Source organism: Oreochromis aureus, linkage group 9 (assembly GCF_013358895.1).
Source record: "Oreochromis aureus strain Israel breed Guangdong linkage group 9, ZZ_aureus, whole genome shotgun sequence".
NCBI classification, from domain to species: Eukaryota; Metazoa; Chordata; class Actinopteri; order Cichliformes; family Cichlidae; genus Oreochromis; species Oreochromis aureus.
Window position 1 is genome coordinate 16,248,778 of NC_052950.1, and position 26,092 is coordinate 16,274,869.

General features: G+C 39.3%; 1 long non-coding RNA gene across 1 annotated transcript; it reads right to left on the minus strand.

Moving 5' to 3' along the window:
* Positions 1-1,430: 1,430 nt before the first annotated feature.
* Positions 1,431-19,771, minus strand: LOC120441665. Its single transcript, XR_005614169.1, has 4 exons — positions 19,664-19,771; positions 18,271-18,347; positions 3,365-3,483; positions 1,431-1,956 (listed from the first exon to the last, which is right to left on the minus strand). It is a non-coding gene; the product is annotated as an uncharacterized LOC120441665 (long non-coding RNA).
* Positions 19,772-26,092: the final 6,321 nt, after the last annotated feature.

Below are 26,092 nucleotides of genomic sequence, written 5' to 3' on the forward strand. Positions count from 1 at the left end.
ATGGAAAAGCACCTGCAAATCTTGCATTCAGTCAGATCACCGGTGAGAACACGCTGCTTGTGAGTGCTGTCTTCCTTCTGTGATATTATCCACACCCTTAGCACTCATTTACATATTCATCAGCATATGATATATATTTTATTATAGATGTGTAATGCCATATCCTTAAAGGCATTAAAGAACAAGTTGCTGATCTTTGTATATACATAGCTATTTTATAATTGTGATACATGCACATTTGTTATTGTTAAATCAAAAATACATTTATTTTATAACATGCTGTCATTGTATCTATGTGGTATAATATGGTGAATTTAATTTGACCATAACAAACAGGCAAACCTTGTTCTGACCAAATTGACAGATAACTATTTATTCATCTTTTCAAGTATGAAATCTTTTGGTGTTGATTGCATAATTAAAACTGGAAGCTGTTAACATTTTTGTTTCTCATGGTTACACTTGGTAATTTTTGAAAAACCAAAGGTTAGGATCATTGTGAAGTGCTGCTGGAAATGTGCAGCACACTGGAAACACAAAAAATTTGTATTGAGCTAACATGATTATTTAGTATTCTCATACATGTTCAGTGTGAGGATCCTCTAGATACAAAGAGCTCATTTATAGCTGGATTTGACATGGATGATCTTTTTTTCATCTTTTGCTGTTATTCTGTAATTTAAATAAATAAATAAATAGAAACATACTCAGGTAGCTACAATAGAAGACAATAGAACAACCACAGTTCAGTGCAGTGGTCATTAGTGAGTAACTACCAACTAATTTAATGTATATTTTTCTAATAGCAGTAGAATCTGTGAGGAGTGTCGGGAGGTTAGTGTCGGGAGGTTGGGGTCACGGTGGTGCTGGGATCACTCTACAGAGAAAGTTTGAGACTTCAAAAGTTAAATTGACATGATTTATAAAAAATCAGTGTCTTGTTATAAGCACAATACTTTCAAACCAACTGGTGCTGTTCAAGAAACATTTACCAGACAGAGGCGAGGGATTCCCTTCCATTGTTTTAATTTCAGATCACTGAGACTCAGCAGGTAGACGGGATCAGTGGTTTCGATCCCTGGCTCCTCCAGTCTGCATGTCAAGGTGCCCTCAGGCAAGATACATGTTGCCTGAATGTGACAGGTGTGTTAGACACTTAGACACACAATAAAAAGTCCTATATGAATGCGTGTATGATTAGATGAATGAAACTTGCAGTAAAAAGTGCTTTGAGTGTTTAGTTAGAACAGAAAAGCATGTACCATGCAAGTACCAGTCAGTTTATCTAAGCTAAACTGTGGCAGTAACTGACTCCAGGTAGATAGTTCACATGAAGACAGATGAGCTATAGAAGCCTTTGTTTATTCATTAGTAAACAACAAAATATACAGTTGCTTCTTAAACTTAAAATCATTTCTGTGGCTCGATTTTTCATCACTACAAGAAAAAAGGTCCACTTCTCATGTGAGCAAAGTCACTTCTATTTACATAGCACATTTAAATCAACTGGAGTTGACCCACAGCACTTTCCAGGCAGACACATTTACATTTCAGGTCTAAAAAAAACTCAATTACAAAACATAAAACTCACTTGAGCAAATAATGTGATGGAAAAAAATGAAAGGCAGAGCAAAAATAACAAGGATGTGATATGATGATGCGAAATGTGATATATACAAATTAATACCTAAAATAAAGCTAACAATAGAAACACCAGTTTTAAAAAGAAAGCGCAGTGAGAAAACATTCACACTGGACTTGACAGACTTGAATAAAGCAAGTGAAAATACGCAGATCTTTAGTTAAAACTGTTAATTGTTGGAGAGGTCTTCATGTGGGCTGGCAGTCAATTCCAAAGCCTGGAGGCAGTAACAGCAAAGGCACAGTCACCTTTAGATTTTAGACAAGAGTGACAAGGGCACGGAGTGAAAGTGTTGGCAGGATGACCTTAGTGATCTAAAGGTAAAATATAAGAAGAAATACATTTAAAAATTAATCCTACGTTTCACAGATAGCCAGTGTAACTGAGCTAAAAACAGCTATGACCTAATGTCTTTTTGAACCAAATGTTGTTTTATTTGTCTTTTTCTTCAGTTAGAAGTCAAGCAGCTGAGCTTTGCCCCAATCGCAGTCAAGAAAGAGTGGAAAGGGACAATCTCACATACAGAGAGTTACAGTAGTACAGCTGAGAGGTATTAAAGGCACGTATAACTGTCTTGGCTTTAGTGAGGGTTCTCAGTTGGTAAAAGCTGCCCTTCACAACGCTACTGATTAAAGTGTTAAAAGTGAAGCAACTATTCATAAAAACACCAAGATTTTTAACTACTGTTAGAACATATGTGAATACAGGAACGAGTGCCTTTGTTAGGACAGTCATACAGCTCTGGAGGCAAATAAAAAAACTTCAGTTTTGCTCTCGTTTAGATCTGATCAATGATCTGAAATCATCCAAACTGTCAGAGTATCTACACAGAATAGTTACTGCCAGGTGTGGCAGAGGTTAACAGTAATAGTGAATATTTTGTTTCTGAAAGATAGAGCAAAGGGGTAGCAAGTACAGTGAAAACAGTAAAGGACCTAGAAAGGATTCTTGAGGGACGCCACATTTAGAAGAAGCTGGGAATGAAGAACAGATTCCTGTTTGTGAAGGTTCTGTCTTTCAGATATGAGGAAAACCAAAGTAAAACTTAATCCTGGGAACAAATTTCATGCACATGATGTTTTGAAAGAAGGTCATGGCTGATGGTGTCAAACACTGCGCTTAGCTGGGAGTGATATAGTGGCACCGGAACCAGAATCAGCAGATAAAAGGATATCATTATAAACCTTCAAAAGTGCTGGGCCTGCTTCTAGAATTAGACTGACATTTGTTGAATATGTTAAAAATATTTAAATAAGAGGAAACGTGACGAGAGGAGAAAACTTTTTCTTAAATCTTAGCAAGGAAATGTAACTTGGGAATGGGCCTGTAGTCATTGAGGACATCAGGTTTTTATTTCTATAGTAACTATAGTATAGTTAAAAAGGAAGGAATGACTCGATTGTCTAAGCACTCGTGAATTATACTCAGAATAATGGGGGATACTGTGGCAAAAACTTGTCCTAAATGACTGTGGGTGAGCTTCATGTGCGAAATCAAATAAGACAGCTGGGTGGATGAAGCTGGGTGAAAGCGATGGAGCTCGCTGACTGAACTGTGTGTGTCTCTGAGAGTTCTTAAACTGGCAGTGAGATGTTGGATCTAATGGCGTTCCTTTTGTCATTGAAGTAATCCAAAAACTCCATCCTGCATCATCTTCGTGTCTGCTGAGCTCCCAGCTTCTCCTCATAGCACGTCTGCGGTGAGTTTGAACACAGTGCGTACCTCTTGAAGGAGCCATTCATTGCTTCAGCCAATATTGAAGACTCTCCCCTCGGTAAACTCTAAGCCAGGAGGAGAAAAGTGTGGTTTGCCTCCTTCTTTCCTCTCCTCTCTTCTCCATCCTGCAGGATGAATGAAAGGAAAACATTTGGCTTTGTTTGCCATCCTACCTCCGGAGCCAACATGACGAGCAGGGACACGGAATTTATTCAAAGCCATGCCCCCCTCAGCATCTTTTTAGCATATTTTTGATTTGTCATAATTTTTCTATTGAAGATTCAAAAACCAATAGACCTTTCACGACCCTTCCTTGTCTTACAGCTGTGCAGCGGTAAAGGTTAGCAGTACACTACATATATGTCTGTGTGTTTATGTCCTGTCACGCACGTGTGCAGACAGTTTGACTGTAGTTCGTGCATGTCGGGGAGGTCTGGACCACTGAGATTGTGAGGCAGGGAGGGCATTGATGCCGCGTTCCAAAGTGAGTGGCCCGCCGAGGAAAACAATAAAGCACGAATGACAGGAACAGATGGCCTTCTTTATTGTCCCCTGAAATGCAAACACTGAATATCTTTGCTTGGTGGGTGGCATCATTATATATTTATTTTCTCCCTCCTGTCCCTCTCGCCGCTAATAGCACTAGTGGCTGGCACCCACCCACATTTAAGACTAAAAGGCCTGATAGAGGGTTGGAGCCAGATGCTTATTATTGGTTGCTTGAGATTTAATGGGCAGTGACATAGAACAAAGATGACAAGGGGTGGCACAAATGTCCAAGCAGTTGGATACGTGTGCACAACAGACAGGGCATTCGTATGCAAAACATGCAACAGTACAGCATCACAGAACGAACACTACGTCTCTGTCTGAAATAACTCACTACTTACTACCTAGTGCAATGTACCGTTTACTCTATGAGAAATAATGGGGACTGCCTTGTGTCAAAATTCTTAATGTACTAGTCACCATAGAGTAAGTTAATTATGGTGGTTGAGATGTAGAGATTATGAATGAGGGAGGGACAGCAAGAATATCGGTGTCTTCAAAATAACGCTGGACTTTTGAAAAATATGAGTTTAAATCACCACCTAATGTATGTTAGAAGCCTCTATGGTGCTTAAAGAACTTATATGTTATGGACCTAAGTTTCTATAGGATCATATAGTAATCTGCAACACATAAATCTGCTAAATGACATATCTAACAAAGTTAAGACTACACTAGTTGTGGTTTTAGTTTGTTGTCTTTTTAGCACCTGGTTTAAAAAAAAATCAGTCATTGCAGTTAGCGAAAAACATTATCTTTCATGGTGAAAACGAGGGACACTTTCTTGTCCTTGCAAAACATATTGCTAATAAAAGAAGAACGCATTAGCAAACTAGCTTACTAAGCCCAGAGGATGGACAGGATAATACTCCCTTGCAGACACACACACACACAACTGTGGACACCATAAAGGAACAGTTGTTCTTATAGTATTTTCAAGTCCCTGTTGAGTCTGCTTGGAGGACACTGGAGCCCTTGTAGTGTAGTGTCAGGTTGGATGGTGTGAGCCAGCCTTTTTCCTTTTTATTATTCTTCCAGGATAGTTAAAAGTCTCAGTGAAAATTCATTTTTTACACTGTTAAATGCCCGCCCCTCAGGTTTTCTGTTGGGCATTTAGAATAACTAGTCCTTACTGACACACTATAGACATCATAAAACAGGATGCTAAATGTTTGGAAATAACTTGATAAAGGTTAACAACAGATTATAGTCAAATATCTTTTTTAAATCAGAGACTGAACGCAAAGACTTATTTTGTTTTTCAGTCATGGGCAGGTCTCAGAGTAAACAGTGTCGTAATCCTGCGTTTAAGTAAAGTCAGTTCAGTCTAAATGATACTGTAATATGGAAACAATTAAAGGCAGCTTTGATTTGGATTATGGGGATTACAAGTTTAAGCTCTTCATTACAGAGTCCTTAGCAAAGATAACTTCATTTCACTGCAGTAATCCAAAAGGGGAATCCAGAGAGTGAGGATTTTTTTAGTCGTGTTATGTCAAAAATACAACATACACCCACGTTTCCAGGACTAATCTCAAATGTAGATAAAAAAAAACAGAATGCAGTGATTTGTAAATAATTTAAAGCCAATGTTTAATTCATTTCAATCTCAATGCAATATAGTTGCACATAGTTTTCACATTTGTTGAAAACTATATGCTCGTCTTTGATTTGATGTTGGGAAAAATTTACCACGGTGTTGTATCATCTGTTCTTCTTTTAAACTCTGTAACTGAGGAAAATAGTTGCTGTAGTATTGGAAGTAGAATGTTTTATAAAGTGGAGGAAAATCTGAGCCCCTGCTGAATTTGTTTGCTCACTTCTAAAGAAATGAACGCTCCCTAATTTTTATTTATTAGAGAGAGACAGAAGAGGAAAAAAAAATACAATAAATAAATAAAAATAATTAAAAAAACACAAGTTACATATTGATTTGCATGAAATAATGAAGTAAGTATTTGATCCTCTATGCAGTACAAAGATTAGAATCAATGAATCAATCAATTACAGATGCTCCACATCTCAACTTGTTATGTCCATAGAGCACCGTCCACGAAATCAATTTCTTCCATTCCAACCTCTCCACAAAACCTCCACCAAACCTGGTGGCCGACTACAAGAAATGTCTCACAGCGGTCCATGCCAACAAGGATTCCTCCACCAAGTACAGTTTCAAACTTTTATGTAACGTGGGGTTTATTTTATGGATTTTTGGTTCATAATCTCTCTCTCGCTTCATAAAAGTGAAACTACCATAAAAATTAGAGACTGTTCGGGGGTTTTTTTTTTTTGGAGGTGAGCAAATTTACAAACTCAGCAGGGGATCAAATAATTATTACTGGCTTTTGAACTGTGCAGTTGTAATAAGGTGATCTTTATTCTCCTCAGCCAGATACGGCTTCTGTGATTTGCCAAATATATTTCAAATTCTCAAATTTTTATTTAAAATAACTTTTCAGTTCATTTTTAAAGGAGCTATTGCCCACAGAAGATGACACCAAATCTAGATTTTATTTGTTTACCAAAACCGATTTTTTTTCAATTTCCACTACAGAATCTTTTCTTTTCCACTATAGAGCCTTTTTTTCACTGCTTTGCCATCTGAAGGACTGGAGATCACAGTGAATCTATACTTTTTTTTGGTCTTCTTCTCTGTACACAGAGATTTCTCCATATTCTCTGTTTTTTAAAGATATTATGTACGATCAGTTGCATAACCCCCACAATATTGCAAAGTTACACTGATATTTCCAAACTGTATTTTCTTGCATGCAGTATTTCACAATGTGAACTTTTCCCCAATGAGAGAAAAAGATCGGTGCTTCCTCCAGTCCTTACATCAGCGTGCCCTTGGTCATGATGTTGGAAACAACCCCAGTGCATCCATTGCATTGTGAGTGTGCGTGTGATAGCCAGAAAACTCTTGAAAGTACACAATAAAGCACTGCTCTGTATCAATGTGTGTGCTCAGTTAGAGTAGAGGGTTAGGGTGCTTTTTATCCATTACCAGTCATTACTTCTCAAAGACTCAGCCTTTTGGACAACATTAACATAAACATTTTAGCAATTATTCTAATTAGTTTTGAGATGTTCCACAAAAAAAAACAAATAAAAAAAAAGTTACAACATTTCACAATTTTGATCACATTTTACTGATTTTATTCACATTTTAAACTGCGTACCAGCTTTGGAGCTGCAAAACACGCCGTCTTCACAACCATTTGTGATAACAGTTGTTAATTATGGGCTGAGAAAAGTAACACAATAAACAATAAAGTGATTAAATCCAAGAGGAACCTTTACAAATACCTACGATTTACACAAAAAAATGTTTACAACAACTACTCGTGCTTATTTGTGTATGTTTGAACACCCTCCATTATATTACTTAAAAGTGTTTTGTATTTTGTTTTTATTAATGATCAAATCTATACAACTGCTGCTGCTGATGTATAGAAAAACGGACATTCCCTTTAGACACACTCCTGTCCTTATTTAAACCTTTACCATGGATCGCTGCTTTCTTGCTTTGCTGATAGATGCAGAAAACATAGGATTACTGTAAACTGGATCAGGCCTCACCTACCACAGTTTTTCACTAGGTGAAAAATGCCGTCCACTTTTGCATTATGGAGCAGATGAATGTTCAGCTACAACTGAAATGTACACGTTTTTACATTCATTACTGTCTACCTCAGTTATGAACTTAGATCTACAAGCACTGAAGGTCGACGTGATGTGCTCTGTACCTCATATACCACTATTTCTCTCATGCATGATTCAACGTTAAAGGCAGACCTCAAGGTGACTATGTTCTTGTAACGTGTTAATGTTAATAAGGTTTAAAAGAAAAAAGACAAATACTCTACTGAAGCTTTATGTTTACACTGCATTTTGTTTGATTACTTCTTCTTTAGCCTTTACTCATCCCTCTGCCTCCTAACGTTGCTCATCTGTTTAACACAACTGCTTTGCTCCTTTCTGCGCATTTTTCTTTCCTCCTCTGTCTTTTATCTTTTGCCAGCCCTCCCTCTCTTATCTAGCTCGCTGTCCCGTTACCTCTGTTTCCTATCTCTCATTTTTGTCCCTCCCACTCCTTTTACACCTTCCTCTCTAACAGTAACATAGAGGTGGCCGCCCTGGTTTCTGCTGGGTTCATTGCTCCTCTCCCTGATAATTCCCCTGTATTAACCGGCTGGAGTTATTACCCGTTATATGAGATGTCTATGTTGAGAGCGCTTTATGAGATCCTGGTCCCTGTGGATAAGATGATGGAGTTGGTGAGTGCTGTCATCCCCCAGCCGTATAATGGCATCAGTTGGGAAATACACAATGCCATGGATTATTGATAGAGCCATATCTGCACTTCTGCTGACAAATTCTTGGCCTGGGTTGAAGGGGCACATAATCCTGAAGAATATCTCTGCTAATATGGCCGCCTCCATGCAGTCACACCTCTGCTCTCTTTGGAGTACTTTGGTTTCTCTCCTCCCATGTGACAAATGATCAAGCATTCCCAGCGAGTCAAATGAGAGGCTGAAGATTTATTCCAACAATAGGCTCTCCTACACCGTCTTACATAGAAATAAGCATTATCCCACTGCTGCTGCCGCTACTCCAGTCCCCCACCAGCAACACCACCACCCCATAAAAGATTGAATTTTATGACAAAAAGAAGAATGAAAGTATGTGAATGAGGAGGGCGTGCAGACCTTAAAGATGAGTCATTTGGTTCTCACAGGTAAATCTCAACATATGGCGAAAACATGAAGGTGACACGACAACGTGGCGAGGCAGGGATGCATCCTCTCATTAGCAGTTCACCACCCATCCAGACAAGTAGCTAAGAAAGAAGGTAAACAATCCCGCGCTCCCTATAAATAGAGTGTAGTAATTCTCCCGGCTCTCATTACATGCCTCCTCCCTCACTATTCCTCAATCTGTCTGATGCGCTGTGGTGGGATTCCAGCTCAACTGCGTTTAGTCGGCGTGAAGACCACAGGCTGGATTCTCAGTTACGGCCTTGATTTTTTTTTTTTTTTTTTTTGTATCCCAGATGCAAGCATTGCTCTCAGAAGTGTGTGTGGGGAGGGTGAGGGAGGGAGCAAGAAACAATACCTGATCAAACGCAACAGTTAACAAAGCTACCCCGGGGATGCTATGAATCTAATAAAAGAAGCCCACTTCTATGGTTTTCGGATGTATCAGAGGCCGTGGCGTTCACACAGGCGCGCAGGTCTTCCAATACCTCCTCGCCAAACCGGTCGCAACATATTTACGTATTTGTTTCCGAAATGATATGCAAATGACCAGACAAGCATCTTCTTGTGAATTGCTCTTCATGGCTCATCTCGAGACTCGAGCCTCAGTAGCCATGTTGCTTTTCAGAGGAATATGAAATTACTATCACATTGAGGGAAATCAAAGTCTTGTTCTGCTGCAGTCCTCTGGGCAGCATTGTGCAGTATTGCTTTGGAAACGGGCCTAATTGGTATGTGTGGGCCAAACTCACCCCACTGCCTGAAACTAGCTGGCTTCATGTTCACAACAATTGAATTTGGAATCGGTGCCCTAGATTGTTTGTGTTTTGCAGTTAGGGTGTGTGCATGTTCCATCAAGAGCGCAAAGCTAATCCCAGTCTGTCCTGCGTCTATCATATTAGAATGTATGACTCTTGTAATTGCTTGATGTCTATTATAGCCAATAGCGTTACCCTTATATTTTTAAAAGTGGTGGGTGGATGTGGTCTCCTAAAGAAAATGGAGGGATTTGAGCTGAACAATTAGTGGCAGCTCCCATCTGACAGACCATATTTCTGCCTTTTAGCTCAGTGTATGGCCTGGCAGCGCACCAGAATACAGAGAAAAAAGGAACATTAAGTCACCTATAATTTGCTTTCAGACAGTCAGAATGTGAAACAGACACATGACAGCTTAGTGATTCATCTAGTCCACGCACCATGTCTGCCTCCTGAACGATGATTGGCTCTGGCACAGGGCTTGACTCCACTATACAACCCCAGCGTGCAGGTTCGTGAGTCAAAACCTGCAATGTTGTCTCCTTTAATATGTTTTTTTTCATTAACTACTGTTAATGAAATATCTCATTTTGAATTATGGAGAAAGGGAGGTTTCTTCTTTGCCTGTGTTTGCATTCTGTGGTCTCAACACAACCTTGCTGCGAGTGGTGCTGAATGAAAGCTCCCCTGTCTGCCTCTCACATCTCATCTGAGGCTGTAAATGCACAATGTGTAAATAATTTGGGAAACATATTAACTCTCATTCTGTTGTTCAGCAAAACCTTAAGCGCTGCTGGTAGTGTGCACTGTGCTCACCTCCAACATGGAGGTTTGCCGAATTAGCTTGCGCCAGTAAATTTCTTCCTCCCAAACGCACCATGGTGCAATATAGGGAGAGGGAGAATGTGATTACAAACAGTAAGTTATTGCCTCGGGCACAATTAAAACTTTGCAGACGAGCATTCCTGATTGCAAACTGAATCAGGTATGGTGTTGGTGGGACACGTTGCTTGTTAATTGGTTAATTACGGAGCAGGAAGGCTTGCTGTACCAGTATTAACTGGAAAACCTGCTCTACATTTTCTGTCAGTCCCACATGTAAGCCAGACACTGGGGCAGCCCCTCGACTAAAAATATGCTCATCAGCAATTTGAAGCTGTGTGGGCTGTCTCTCATCATGATGGAGGAGCTTTCACAAATGGGCCGCTTGCTGCTCGCGCGCCACAATGCTGTTCTTCAAAACATACAAAGACGTATTTGTTGCTGAAGAATCACTGATCCGTTTTTTTTAATTCAGAAAAAATAAATGCATTCATCTGTGTAATTAACCAGAAGAATAGTTGAGACGTGTTGAGTTGTTTTTGTAGTAATTTTGAATCAAATGAAATTTTTGCAAAGCTCCTTAGAATTTACTAGAGGTATTTTTTCTTTTTTTGTTGTTATGAAGCTGTTCTCTGCAAGATAAGGAATAAATCTGGTTAACCATGGACTGGCCTGAGGACTGTGAAGTGCACAGCACCAATGACTTCACACCATGACTTGCAGGTGTATTGCTTCATGCAACATGTTTCCGACAAAGTCTGGAAAAAACAGCCCAAGGCACGGATTCGCCACAAGGACAGTCCGTGCACCCGCACACATTCGCGGACACGCATGCAGACGTGCACACCTCATACCTCTGAGGAAATGTTAGGATTTCTTAGTCAATGCCCTCACTGCCACAAATCCTACAGGTCTTACTCAGAGCCAGTGTTCACTGTTGCTTGAGTAAATCAGAAGTGTTTTCTGACTGCAACTGCATTTGGCTTTGATTAAAGCAATGCCATAGGCTAAAAGCTGTCCACATCCCTTTATGAGCATGCTTTTCTGACCTTTCTGTTCAGCAACTCTTCTTAGGACTGAGGACTTGACACAACATGACATGTTGCCAGGTCAGTAAACATGGTGTTGCTGGCAACAGCAGCGAGTAGAAAACACACTGGCATTTCTTTTGGTGTTTTGGTGGAAAGATTGCATGAGGTCTGGTTGCTGATTGGCGTGCTGATTATTCCATATATATGTATGGAAAACTCATGGTGACAAATGCTTTTATTTTATAATTTTACAAATTTTTTGTTGCTAATAGCTCGGATTCCTGGCTCGTGGCTTTTTTATTCATGCACCTGCTCACAAATTAAAATACCAGTATAATTAATCAGTTTTTAACCCTGTGAAAGCATGTCAGACATGTCAACACACTCTCCACTTCAGATTTGTAGAATATTTTTACATAATGAAGCAAAATTATGTTGTCTTTTGTATTAAAAAACAGAGTTAGGAATTGACATAATACTTAAGCATTTTATATTTTTATTTATTTTATATATTTTCTATTTATTTATGCAAAGATGTGAGCAGTGCATTAACTCGCAGCTACCTGAACTAATGTGCTATCCTTGTATGTAAATGATGAGTCTTTAGGCAAGCATTTGAATTCAACACCAGCATTATTTAAAGTTTTTAATGACAAGTTCTGGGGCCCCAAGCTGAATATATACAAGATATCTTTTCTTTATCTGGCAGCGATCAGGAAAAGGGGTCAACTCGATAAGCCAATCCAAGGTTTCCCAGTTTAGCTATGATCGTGTTCACACGAAGAAGGTGGCACTGGCAGTCTATGACCAGTCAGAAAGATGGATTATGTACTGAAAGGAGGGCGGCTGATTTTACAATGGAAGATAAACTATAATATTTGAAAAATATGAAGAGGTTAAACACATAATATAGGCTGAAAGCAGCACGGTGGCACCAGACAAAGAAGCAGAGTGTGTATGAGAGGAAACGTATAGTATTTAAAGTGTCGTCTGCTTTAAGCACTCCAGTCAGTAGACTGGAAAGGCACAAGTGTATTAATAAAGTCTAGCGTGTTTGAAACCAGAAAGGAAAGACGTAGAAGTATTAGAGCTCTTTCATTATACACGGAAAAAACACAAACCCAAAAACACTGCCGTCACTGGGAAAGCACTGAGTTTTCCATCCTATGTTTTATTGTAGTGTGACTGAGCAATAACCCTGAACACTTCATTGTTCAAACCTCTGGTATTAGCTACTGACACCTAGCTAAACTACTACAGAAATCTGCTGAGCTAAGATTAGCTACATATATAGCATTTATTTTCTTCTGAAAACACACATTTGTTCATTTAGTCAAATAATTTGTTTCAGCACAGTTAAGATTGGTTTATAAACAGAAGAAAAGAGAATTATGAATCTGGAGCTTCCTTTGTCTTTATAGAGTTTTATAGCAAACTATAGCTCATTTTTAGCTTCTAAGCTCTCAGCTATTACAGACAGAAGCAGTTAGCGACCGGCTGGTGCACACGATGGCTAATTTGGCAGCTAAATAGCGAGTTACAGATTATAGTTAAATAGAATGAGAATTAATTTTCAAATGAATGATATTTATATGTTTTATAACCTAATTGTGGGATCAAAACAAACTGTTCTCAAACAAGTTTCATCAGCTCAAAAGGTGATAATTGTTCAATTAGTGCTGGCTAAAAAAACAAAACCAAACAAACAAACAAAAAAAGAAAGAAAAAAAGAAAATTATTTTCTACTGCAATTTTTCCTGGCTTTGATACAAGTCAGGGCTGAGCAGTAGACTCAGTGCTTGTTAGTCTATTCGCTCATTAGCATGTCAGTATTACTGCTGATGCCTGATGATGATGGTTCTTATTAGACTGAACCATTCTTTAATTTAGGGTTGTTATTATTTTTCAGTTTTGTGTAACTTTCCTGATACAGCAGCATGTCAGCGAGGTCTAGTTAGAGAATGATGTTTAACATAAGCATCTGCAGCCTCTGTGCGTGTAAATAAGTAATTACTGACCTTTTAATAAGGTCTGTTATTTTAATAAGATGATGCCAAATAATAAATTCTGTCTTTTTCCAGCAGGGATTCAGAATCATGCTTTATCCCCTCTTTAGCACAAGCATATACTCCTCGCTGTCTCATTTCTGCTACATGAGAAGTAAACAAATTAGTAATTACTAGAAAACCATCAAGTTATTTAGCATAGCATATGTGTGTATACTTGTAGTTTACTTTCTGTCTGTAATGTTAGATTAGTGATACATTTAAGGTTAATAGGGGATGACGACAGAGATTTAGCAGCCAGTGAATGGATAGTCTAGTAACAGTTATGCTTAAATGTGGATGGAGGATTGCACTGCAGATTTATGTTAGAGGTCAAAGACTGTTGTGCTGTCTGGTACTCACAAGTCTTTGGCAAATGTTTGTTTCTGGATGTTGGCAGTCAGGCAATAAGTGATACTAGAACCAGACACTGTAACCCCGAAACCCTCCAGTCTCTCTGTCTCACTCGCTCCTCTGTTCAGTTGGAATTGTTATTTCCACATTTCTTTTCTCTGTCTTTTTTTTGTTTTCTGAAGAGTCATGCATTAGCTTACAAACCTGAGTGTGATAATGTCTTTGCCAGTCGGTCTGCAATCTGGCACCATCACCCACTGGCCCACCTAGTTCAGGGTTGCACAGGTACGCCAAGGTACCCACCACCCACACATTTCTCTTATCCATTGCCAACTCAGCTTGGATGAAATGTAACTGCTGTTATTTCACTAATACAGGCCTGGAGGTATTGGTGGGAAGGTAAAAAATAGGTACAAAGCTGCTTTCTGTAATGAGGCAAGAACAAGCTTGAAATGGAAATGGAAATCATGCTTAGAAGTTGCAAAGTACAGTGTTGTTTGATGCATGCACAGGATTTTGGGAACCACAGTTACAGTTTTTAAATGGCAGAACCATTCTCTGCTTGTTGAGAGCACAACTGACCCTTTAGAAATGTATAACTTACCCAAGTACAAAATGGGTTTAGCACAGACATTCGGGTTTAAAAAGGATGTCAGATGAATACGTGTATCATTTAACAATAGGATGTGACTGGGGTTGGGGGAGTGCTGGCTGGGGTCTCCAGGTTTTAAGCGTTCAAATACCCTCCTTTGCAGGAATTATAAACCCTGTACAATTACAGCCTTGTACACAGTTTTGTTTTCTGATTCACTCTCCCCCTCACGCACTCTTAATCACCATGCTACCACTGCCACAACAAGAAAATCTTAAGCTTGAAATCATACAACCCACACAGAGCGCTATCATCATCAGATAAAAGCATTGGATGATGTGAAGTAATTTATTGTGGCACTTGCTCATACTGGCACAGAGGGTTACATCATTGGCAGTACGAACTGGTGCCTCGCAGCTAATATCCTGTAGATTGATAGGATATTTTCTCCATGTCTGTCTCTGCCTTTTCTGGCTTCCCTTAACAATGCCAAGAGGGTATAGACTGTTGAGATTTGTGCACAGAACAAATCATGCTGTTGTTCTAGTATTGTTTGACAAACATCCAAGAACTCGGGGTAAATTGACTCAGACTTGCATATCATTCAGAGGTTTTGGAGACTAAATTGAAAGTGCCAGGGGTGAAGTTGAGGCAGAGGGCGCCACGAATGGGCAAACTGATTTAAAAAATGCTGGACAGACAGATGGTGTGGCGAAGTAAAAACGCAGGGGGAAAAAGACAACAAAAAGGTAATGGGCTTGAGAAGGGCCACATCAGAAAGAAGGGATGGCAGAGAATCCCCCTGGTGAAAAGTTGTTGTGCACCAGTGTTTTTAGATCTCTCATCCAGAAAACATCTTCAATTATAGCAGGAATAGCAACAAACGGTAGTCTCCAAATGTTGCAAACCGTCATTATGCAGAGCTGCCACTTTATCATTTGGCTCAAGTCAGAGTCCAAGCCCCTGGTTGAGGTTAAAAAGTTATGCATAACAGGATAAAGGAAAAATAGTCCTAATTATTAGAAAGCAAAGTTTATTAATGCATTTAATAGGATGTTGTTGCAACCCTGGCACTTTACAAGCTACAAAAGTTAAGGGGAAAGATGAATATAAGTTACATCTACAGAGGTGCCACAATGTATGCTATATACCGTATTTTTCGGACTATAAGGCGCACTTAAAATCCTTTAATTTTCTCAAAAATCGACAGTGCGCCTTATAATCTGGTGCGCCTTATGTATGAATTCTGGTTGTGCTTACTGACCTCCAACTGATTTTAATGTGGTACATGGCACTCAAAAATCTGCCAAAAATGTTTTAGTACGACTTTGGTAAGCTTCGAAGCTGCACCACTTGATGGATTGTCAGAGCATTACGGCTACCATAGTCAGGAGCCTCGCGGAGAAATCTGGGTCCAAAACTCCATCCGCTTCAGGTCCCAAAGTCAAACGAACACTGCGGCATCACTGAGAGTGAAAAACTGTCTAAATTCTTTCATCTTTAATAAAATGATCAGCATTGCTACTTTACCAGGTGTAACAATTACGTTTAACATCTAGGCATCCATGAAAACAGAATTTATTACATTTAACGGAGTTAGAAGTTTGCAGGATGTTAGCTCGCTAGTTTCCACCTAAACATGATATACCACGTTCTGACTGAGAGATGTGTCAAAAAATTAAAACGTAAAGCTCTGCTATCACTTCCAACATAAATAAAGACAGAAATCTAAACAGCAGTGACTTTTGTAGGGTTACTGAAGTTGGGCTAGCTGGTATATAATGATGTGCTACGTGATCGCTAGCGACACAGCTATGTTAGCATAACATAAACACAGTGAAGCTGGAGGATGAATGCTAACTTTTTCCACTCAACGAAAGTTAACGTGAGGGTTCCTGATGGTTAGGGACAAATGCAATCGCATGGCAGGATCCTGTACATGGACCAAACTTCAGTCAGGAGAACAACTGAGATAATCCATCCACAATAGTTAGTTAATAGTTAGTCATTAATATACTGCAACAACATGGGAATAGAGCAGCTGCGACAGAATTCAACATTAATAAATCAATGGTACGGAAGTGGAGGAAGCAAGAAGAATGAGTTAAGTAAAGTTTGACTTATCTGACTGCTTTGTTTCGCTTAATGCGCCTTATACTCCGGTGCACCTTATGTATGAAAACAGACCCGTTCATCGACAGTGCGCCTTGTAATCTGGTGGGCCTTATGGTCTTAAAAATACAGTATATACTTCAACACCGATTAATCATTATTTACTATTAATGTCTGGCTTTCTTCCACAGCATGTCTTTGTCCTGTCTTCCTGCCATTCCCCCCTAACCAGTCACAGCAGATGGCTGCTCCTCTGTGAGCCTGGTTCTGCTGGAGGTTTCTTTCCGGTAAAAAGGAAGTTTTCCTTCCCAGTGCTTGCTCCTAGGGGGTCATTTGATTGTTAGGGTTTTCTCTGTATTATTGTAGGGTCTTTACCTTCCATTATAGACTGCCTCGAGGCTGCTGTTGTGATTTGCTGCTATATAAATAAAACTGAATTGAATCTTCTTGAGTAGTAGTGATAAAAGAACAGCGAGCCACTGTATACAGAGCCAGTTGCTGTAAAAATGTGCAGTCTGTGGAGTTCATCAGAAGCTTGCATGGTGCAAAACTGATATGAAGCTTGATATGTGTAAGTGTAACAAATTAGATGTTAAACAATGAAATTTTGTGTTCTTGCCATCGTCAATTATTTTTTATATGACACCCAAACTTTTAACACAGATTTTCACCTTTTCCCAGAGGGATCACTAGAAGTCAGTGTGTCTAACACAGGGACCATACTCCTTTAATTTCAAGGACAACTATTTTAAAGGAGTCAGGACAGTTTCTGAAAGTTGACAAACTTCAGTGTTTTGTGCCTTTTGTAAACTTAGAGATATAAAATTGAAGCTGTGAAAGCAAAGTGTCTGCTTTCATTTCTCTTGCACCCCCCTCCCATAACAACATGGCCTCCTAGCTTGACTAGCCAGTGAGAATTTTGTCTGCTGTACATCGAAACTGGATAAGTAACGTGCTAAATTAAAAACGTGCACCTTACTGCTTTAGTTATGTAATTTATTTTTTTGAAGTAGCTTTATCATGAGGCTCACTCTACATTACCTCAGCACCTGTTCTGCTGTTACCTGCACTTACTTCAGGAGGAAGTTTTAGTGTTTTTCTGTTATGAAGGAATTATTTATGGCCACTATATTACCTGCAGTACTGTAAATTGCAATCGGCATACCCCAGTTTGGAGCAGCAGACAGACGGACCGGCATTGAAGCTCAGCATGTACTACAGAGGATGCTGTTAGCAAAAAAACATACATTTTAAAGTTTCAGATATAAAATGTCTATATTGTTTCCATATGGACTCGTTTGGCACACCGAGGGTGAATGATAGCAGATGAGTCATTGTTCTGCTTGTAGAATAGAAGATAACCTAAATAATAACAGCATGTAGCAAAGGACAGTCGACACCAACACATGTCAAGGTCATCGCAACAGACCGGCCTGTTCAACCTTCTAATGGTTATGTTTGTATTCAGCTCCAGTACATGCCCCCTCATTTACCCCAGCAGAGGCATGTGTGTTTGGAGTTGGGTCTACTGAGAACCACCAGACTAATCTCACTCCTTGAGCGTACGTGTGTGCGAGCAGGAATGTGTTGGAACGCACATGCAAGCTAATTTAGATGTTAAATAGCGAGTTAGCACGGCACAGGCAAGGGTTATCGCGCGACAGCCTACATATTTTCTGTACATGGACTGTTTGTGGCTGCCCAGCGTTGATATTTGCATACTTGAAATATGAAATTGCTCTCAACATAATTGTACCCGTGGAGAAGTGGCATCTATGAAAGCGAGTGAAGAGGAAAGTAAATGGCATCAGACCAACTCAATAAGATTTTCTATGTTTCATACATTCATTATAATATTTTGACACATGAAATTGATTATTTTTACATACTTATCATCTGCACACGTGACTCGCTGTGGCAGAGGTCTCAGAACTCTGCAGAGTAACCAATGACCTTAGGCGTGTTCCTGTGAAAGTAGAAAGTGAGCTATGAGATAACTTGTCACAAACACACACAAGAACACACACACACACACACCTCAATGCTGACTGTGGAGATAAATAAATGAACATCCGTGGTCCCTCTCCACCCATAAAATATAACCCACAACCCTTCCCCAGGTTGTTGTGATTTGGAAACAGCTGTTGTTGTGGTGGATTCGCCCCTCTCTTCCAGATCACGTTTCCCCTCTGCTTCTCCCTGGGGAAGCTCTGGTAATATTTTTGCGGCTGGGAGGGGTGTTGCAGGGAGGGGGAGTGTGAAGAAAGAAGCCTTGTCTGGTTCCCTGTCAGAGCTTTAAAGCCCAAGGAGATACTTTGAATACTGCAGCACCTGTACCCACTATCTGTGCATGTGCAAGCACACTTCCATCATACATGGGCATGTGTACAGTAAGTGCACTTGTGTGTTTGGTGAAGTAACATGACCTCGGGAAAAGACCAAAAGCAGAAATAATTTTATAAAATTAGATGTTTATTGAAGGTTTCTGACTGTGTTTGAGCTGCATATTATATGTAGATCCAAAAGACTCATTACTTTGCTATTAAACTCTCATCTACTACAATTTGCAGATGTATGTACTCTGTCATCTCTGGAGATATCACCATGAACAGTGCATTTATGAATTATCCATTTCTAACAGTGTTGATTTCTCTCCGTCTCTTTCCTTCCCCACCCAGCAGCGGCCTCATTTTGGATAGCTTCTACATTATTGCTAATCACCTGCTCTGCTATGTCGACCCAAAGATATTTCTTTTTCAGTAAGAGGCTATTAAATCTTCCTCTGTTCAACACTGAATTGAAGCCTCCAGTCTGAATGGCAGTCTTTGGATGATTGTAATTTTATGTTTTTTAAATGTAGCCTTTTTTTTAATATACAGTGAGGATTGCAAAGTGATTTTTTTCTTTACTAATGTGAAAAAGCTGTATTCCCTTTCTTCTATGTCTGAATGTAGCCTAAACATAAAGTTACAGCTTCACAAGTTATAGCTAGCCCTGAAGATTAGCTTAGCATAGCACAGACATCAACAAAAACTAACATCACCAACAGCCAAAAAACATTTGGTTTTAAGTGATGTTATTGTGCCATCATTCATCATTCCTTCGATTTATTTTATTTTATTAATTATTTAGTTCATTAATTTTAAGCTGGTGTAGTCCTACGGAGTCAGCTAACATTAGCGCTAGCTATTGACCATGGTTAGCAAATTGCGTTATTACTATAATATAAAATATGATTCTAACATTGGCCAGTGAAAAACAGGTTTTAAAAAATATACCTACTGGTGAAAGTAAAGAGCCGACAACGTATCTTTCAGTAACACCAGAGTTGATCTCTGATTCTTTTCAGTTTCTACTAATCTCATTGTGCCTAAAATAGCTGGGGTAAATCCTTGTTAAAGGGTGGGGTAAATTTCTAAATTGAAATGAACAATCATTATGAGCAGAGTTACATGCATATGAAAAGGTGCACCCCATGATTCAAAACCTTTTTGAACCGCTATTAGCAGCTAGAATATTAAGTTGTCATTTCCTCTATGACTTTATCAATCTGTCATATTGTCATGGAGAAATTTTGGCCCACTCTTCTATACAGTGTTGCTTCAGTTCATTGAGGTTTGTGGGCCTTCATTTATGCACAGCTCTTTTAAAGTTCCACCACACCGTTTCAATCAGGTCTGGACGTTGACTGGGTCATTGCAACTCTTTGGTTTTCAGCATTCGGTTGTACAGTAAATACTGTGTCTCCGGTGCGAGATCATTGTCCTGTTGCATGGCCCAATATTGGCCAAACTTTACCTGTTAAACAGATGACCTCACATTTGAATCTAGAATACTTTGGTATACAGAGTGGGAGGAGATGAATCCATGAATCAGCCTTTGCCGGGGAAGACTGTATCTCAGGAGGACTGAAACTGCTGATGGACGATTTTGTTCCAGTGGCAGCTTCAAAGTCTTGGGTATCTTTTTCTTATGTCTTAGATGAGCATATTTTGTATGTGTTTCTGTCATGACATTATTTGGGATTTTAAGCTTTTAACTATCATTTATACAGAAATAGGTCAGCTGTATAGTACTTTAAGTAATGTGGTCATGGGAGAAAGAATGGTTTGAGCCAGCCTTTTTGCAACATGATCAGAGCTGTAGTAAGCACTTATTTAATGGTCTGATTGAATCTGTGTGATAAAATAAATCAACTTTTTATTTAAGGGGGCTGTAAACTGTTTTTTGTGGGTTTTTTTGTTTGTTTGTTTGTTTAATCCTGTCATTTGGACACTGGACTCAGTGGCTCCCAGATCATCACTTGCTGATATGCTGTGCTGTGCTTAGTTTTCACCAATCACAGCATTATAGCCAAACATTTCCACTTTGGTCTCTTTGCTCCAGAAGCCTTTTGGTTTGTCCACATGCAGCTTTTCAAACCTGAGCTGTGCCATGTTCTTTTCAGAGACATGGCTCTCTCCTGGGAACCTTTCAAAACAAGTCACACTTATTCAGCCTTTTTTAATTTTGTTGTCATGAACTTTAACATTTGACGGACTAACTTGACGGGCGGGTGCAGGGATGGAGTCTTTTTGCAATTTCTCTGATCATTGCACAATCTGACCTTGGTGTTAATTTGCTGAGACGAGGATTGTGACATTGTGTTAAGACACACCTGAAATCTCCAGACCAGGAAGCTGCCAAAACATCTTCTTTTATAGAGACGATGACCAGTTAATCAACTGCATTTAATCGTCAGCACATGGCATACCGTCTTAATTCCTATGGAAGCAGTAAGCCTGTGGCTTTTTCACAGGGCTACATTGAGTATTGTGAACACTTTGCTTTTCAAATGCCTATATTTTATAGCTGTAACTGAAAAAAACCTGCTCTCTACTCATTACATGAGTTAAATCAATATGAAGCTCATGGTTGTAGCCTACCGAAATACACAAGAAACCTTACTGTCACAAGAAACCAGTGTAATCCATTAGAAACCTAATCAAAATGTAACGATTATCCACCCATTAATTTAAAACATCATGAAAATTCACTGGATTCATTCTGATGAGTTATTTTTGCACTTCAGCTACATAAGACCCATTCACTGTGGACTCTGGGAATTCATGTTGGCCTTAGAGACACAACTGTTAGCCAAACAGGAAAACAGTGCCTGCTGGTATTATAATGTATAATTTCAACCCTGAATATACCTTAAATGGAGTTATATTAAAAATGAAAATAAAAAAAGGCCTAAGCTTGTTATTATCTGTAAAGCTGGATATTTTAGTTCTTTTTTTTAGCCAGCTTTAAGTGGCCCTTCATGCAACTCCAGTTTTTGGCACTTCTGTTTGAACAAATTTTTCAGAGCAGAAGGTTGCCACTTCTTATTGCTAAGCTAAATGAGGCCAACTGTATGGCCTTCAAATTCTCTATTTTTTCTTCCTTTTTTATTTATTTTTTTTGTCTTGAAAATGAAGATAATTATCAAAGAGTCAAACCTTTAACAGTGTTCCTCAGTAAAATGTGCCTAATGCAAAAAATATTATTATTTTGTGGTCCTGCTGATTTTAATAGCAATAATAATCTCTCATAGAGTAAATACAAAGGCATTCACCTGTGTGTGTTTGTGTGTCTGTGTGGTTGTGCATTTAAATGCGCACATGGCGTTCCCATTAATCCAAGGTTTATGGTTATGGTTGGTGCAAAAATTGCATTTTCTTTCCCTAAATAAGTCATTTTGAATTCAGCACCCTGAATATGTTTATTGCCATTGTCTATGGAATACGCTGCAGCTTTTTTTAATAGCCTACCCCGGTGTGCGCTCATCAATCACAGAGCAGGAGCAGCCCTCTCGCTCTCTCCACAGTCACACGCTAACTGAGTTACAGGGCTCCGAAACTAACTCCAAGTTTTGAAATGTGATAAAAGTAATCACATTTCTCCCAGTCAGTATCCTTACAGATGTGAATCGATGACATTAATTACTGCATCTTATTATACACCGCAAATGTGTTTTTGTTCATTCGTATTTATGAAAGAGGAGCTGATAATTTACCAGGAGAGCTGCAAAGTTTGGGAATTTGTGGCGGTATTGCACACTCGGCATCAAAAATCGGGTTTGGCCCTCGTACCAATAAGTGACATTAAACGCAGAGGCGAAGAAAAGTAGTACCTAAGCTTGAGAAATACTGCTCTTTGTTTGCTTTTGTTGTGCAGGTATTAACATGTGATATCAGCTTTTTCTTTGTGTTTCAGTACTACCTGTCTGCTTTTTAGACAGATGTGTGCTTGCACTGTTTTCTCATGATTGTCTTATCTCGTGGGATCTGGAGACAAACCCACAAAGTGTTGAAAGGAGGGGAAAAAAACAAAACAAGAAACCTCAAGGGCCACATAGCAACAATTTAGTGAGATATCCTCAGGCCTGAGGTGACAAAGCTTCTAACTAAGACAGAGCACTTCTACTCACTGACAAGTGATATTACCAGACCAGCTGTGCGTGACTAAAGCCACATCACTGTTTGGCTTTTTTTTTTATTATCCACTCTTTGTAACTATTAAGCACAGGCAAAGATTTGGGGAATTATTAAATGTAAAGGTGCACTCAGTTTGCAGCCCAGTTCATTTAAGAAGACATCATTGTAGCCCCATTGTTGCAGAACAGGAAGATTCCCAGTAGGGTGACCTGGAGTCTATGCCATTTATCCTTGTTAAAACTTCAATAACACAGGGCCTCTTGCACACTGATCTTTTCTGTGGACTCATCAATAACTGTTTTCCAATTAGGGAAAATCATTCTATTATTCAGTTTTTCCAGATGTTTCCATTTGCGTGTTTAAATCTTGTTTAGCAGTTTGTCAAACTATATCTTTTTTCAGTCTAAGTCATTTATTCTTCCACGCTGCTGTATGCTAAAGACAGCGCAGGGTTACTCTGATGGCGGTGTCATTAAAGGTTAATTGGAAACACAGTTTCCTGAAACTACAACCTAAATTTGTGGTTTTTCCAGCACTTATCTTGATATTTCAAAGAGACTCATTACTACAATGACACTATCTCTTGTCATCTGCTTGGTGCTGTATATTCATAAACATGCTCAAACGCATTTAGTTAACCCTTAAAAACATGACGCAATCGCCACACCAAGCGCCGATTGGCATGTCACGTGTGTTCTAAAAATAGCCCCGATCTTCCTGTTAATTAGAATTCTTTGGCCAAAATAAAAATGGATTTTAAGCTGGCATTATTTGGCAGCTGCTGACCGAAAAGGGTGGCACGGGCTTTGAATTCATATTCAGAAGAGCCAAGAGCGTGAGCCGGCTGGTGAGGTGAAGAGTGGACAGGTTAAGAGGTTCCAAGCCACTGAAGGAGAGATGCAGGCTGTGATGGCTCGGAATGAGAGCGGCGGCTGCATGCTGTGTGAGTGTCAGGCTGGCACTTGCCACAACTGGTGGTATTAATAAGACTGGGCTAAGATGAGCTCTGGGACGTGGGTGACTCAACATGTGCTGGTGCTGCTGATGGGCAAGTGCAAATGAAATTAATGGGTGAGGGAAATCAAGTGAGTGAGGCCAGAATCAAATTACCAATCCACCTCTCAAACAAATTAGTTGGGTGCCAAAGTTGTAATTGATAGCAACACAGGAGCATACTATTGGATCAGACAATATGATCTAACATGCGTTGCCTCTGATGTGATTTGCTGCTGTGTTATCGTGATTAAATATTAAGATTGCGCGGATGACAGTGTCCCCCTTGGAATGCATGGCCTCGTAGGACTTTTTGAGGGAGTGGCATGTTGAAGTCTGATTGGTTTTACAGCAGGATAGCAACCAAAATAAAAAAATGTTCAGAAGTCCTTTTCTTTCTGAAAACAAAGAGGATGATTTAAAACTACAATAAATAACTTCTATGTCTTGTCTTTCTCCATAACTTAAAAAGAAGCCAAGAGCTGAAGAGCTACCTACGCAGGACTAGAATACAGTTAATATCTGAACGGAAGGAGTAAAAACTCTGACTGGGTAATATCACAGCAATAATACATTTAGTCTGACAGCTACAGCAGCTCTTCTGGTAGCATTTATTTGTTTGGTTCATAAATGTGTAAACTCTGATTCCTATTAAAGGCTTACATTCTCCAGTTTTGTGTGTGGCTTTTCATTCAAGGCTGTTTTTTTTTTATTTATTTCTTCCATTCCCTGGGAATGGAAAGGGCTTTTATATAATGAACTGAGATGCTTTTAATAAAATATAATGATCAGCTAAAAATTGGTTTGAAATCAAACACTCCACAGTGGCTCAGCAAAATCGCATATCTCAAGGCGTATTCACTCTGGCTGCATAAGAGATGAGAGATGTGTTTTTTTTCTCCTTATCCTTCCTTTTTTCTCTTTTCTTTCTTGTTTTTTTGGGGGGTTTTTTGGCGGGGATTTGATTTGGAAACCTTCAAATCCACTAAAAAAGCCTGTATAGCTTACAGGATTCTTCCGATTTGTATGACTTATGACATGGAAAAAGATTTCACCAGTAGCTATTGGCTCCTTGATTGATAAAACATTACCAAATGGCCTATAGTGTACAAAGACAACAGAGAATTGGAAGTGATTTTAGCTCATTAATAATTGAAAAACTGTTCTGATGCCACGCCATGCTGTCTTATTTACTCTTCTTACCCATTTAGAAAAGCAGCTTCTCAGTATAAACAATGGTAAAATAGAATCTAAATTTAAAGATAGAAACGAGATAAATTATGAGGCAGCAGGAACATATCAGCTCTGTTTTTCTTCCCTTTTTATGATCCACTCTTAATAATAATGGATTATTTGAAAGGTTCACCCTAATTAAATAGTGCATGCAGCATAGAAGACAATCCCTACGACCCATTTGGGTAAACCACAAAAACAAAGCCTGTATTCTGTGCACACACACGTATTTGCCTTGCGCACACATCATACACAGAACACACAAAAGCACACATGTACCCTTAGAGGAGCACAGAGGCACACATCAAAATCACCCACACTGTCATTCCAATGCTATATTTCAGCACAACATCACATTTCAAAGGACTTTTCCCCCTCAGATTTGTGCATTTCCTTTGTGATTTTTGCTATATTCGAGCTAGCTCAATGCCTCGCGTTGACACTGGCCTTATGATTGGATACAGCAGAGTGCATGCATGCGCATCTGTGAGAGAACGTGCACCTAGCTGCATGCATGTTAAGGTGAGAGCTTGTGTGTACGTGCGGTAGTGTGCTTGTGCATGCGTGCATATGTGTCTCTGTTTCAGCACAGAGCCGTCTCCTTTGAAGTCTGTTTACCAAGCCGAAGCCTTGCTGAGAACACTGGGATGGCAATCTGTGACACCATTGACACCTGGCATGTAAACATTGACAATAACTCAGTCATAAAACCTCCTGCAGGTTTGCCCTTTCTTACCTTCATAGGCTTTGGCTGCAGACATAATGCCCCCTCTGTTCCCAGGTACTCCCTTTTTTCACAACTCTTCCTGCCTTTATCTTTACTTTAACGCTGCGCCCTACTTTATTAAGTTCTGTCACGGCTCACATTGCAACGTGATTAAAAAGTACTTGCAAAGTTGACATGTGCAGATCCTTGCAACAAAAACTGTGCACAAATGAGTGTAAAGATAGAGGATACAAGTGATTTTCATTCCAGTGTGCTCATAAGAATTAAAAGTAAAAGACTGCTTAACATGGACAGAAT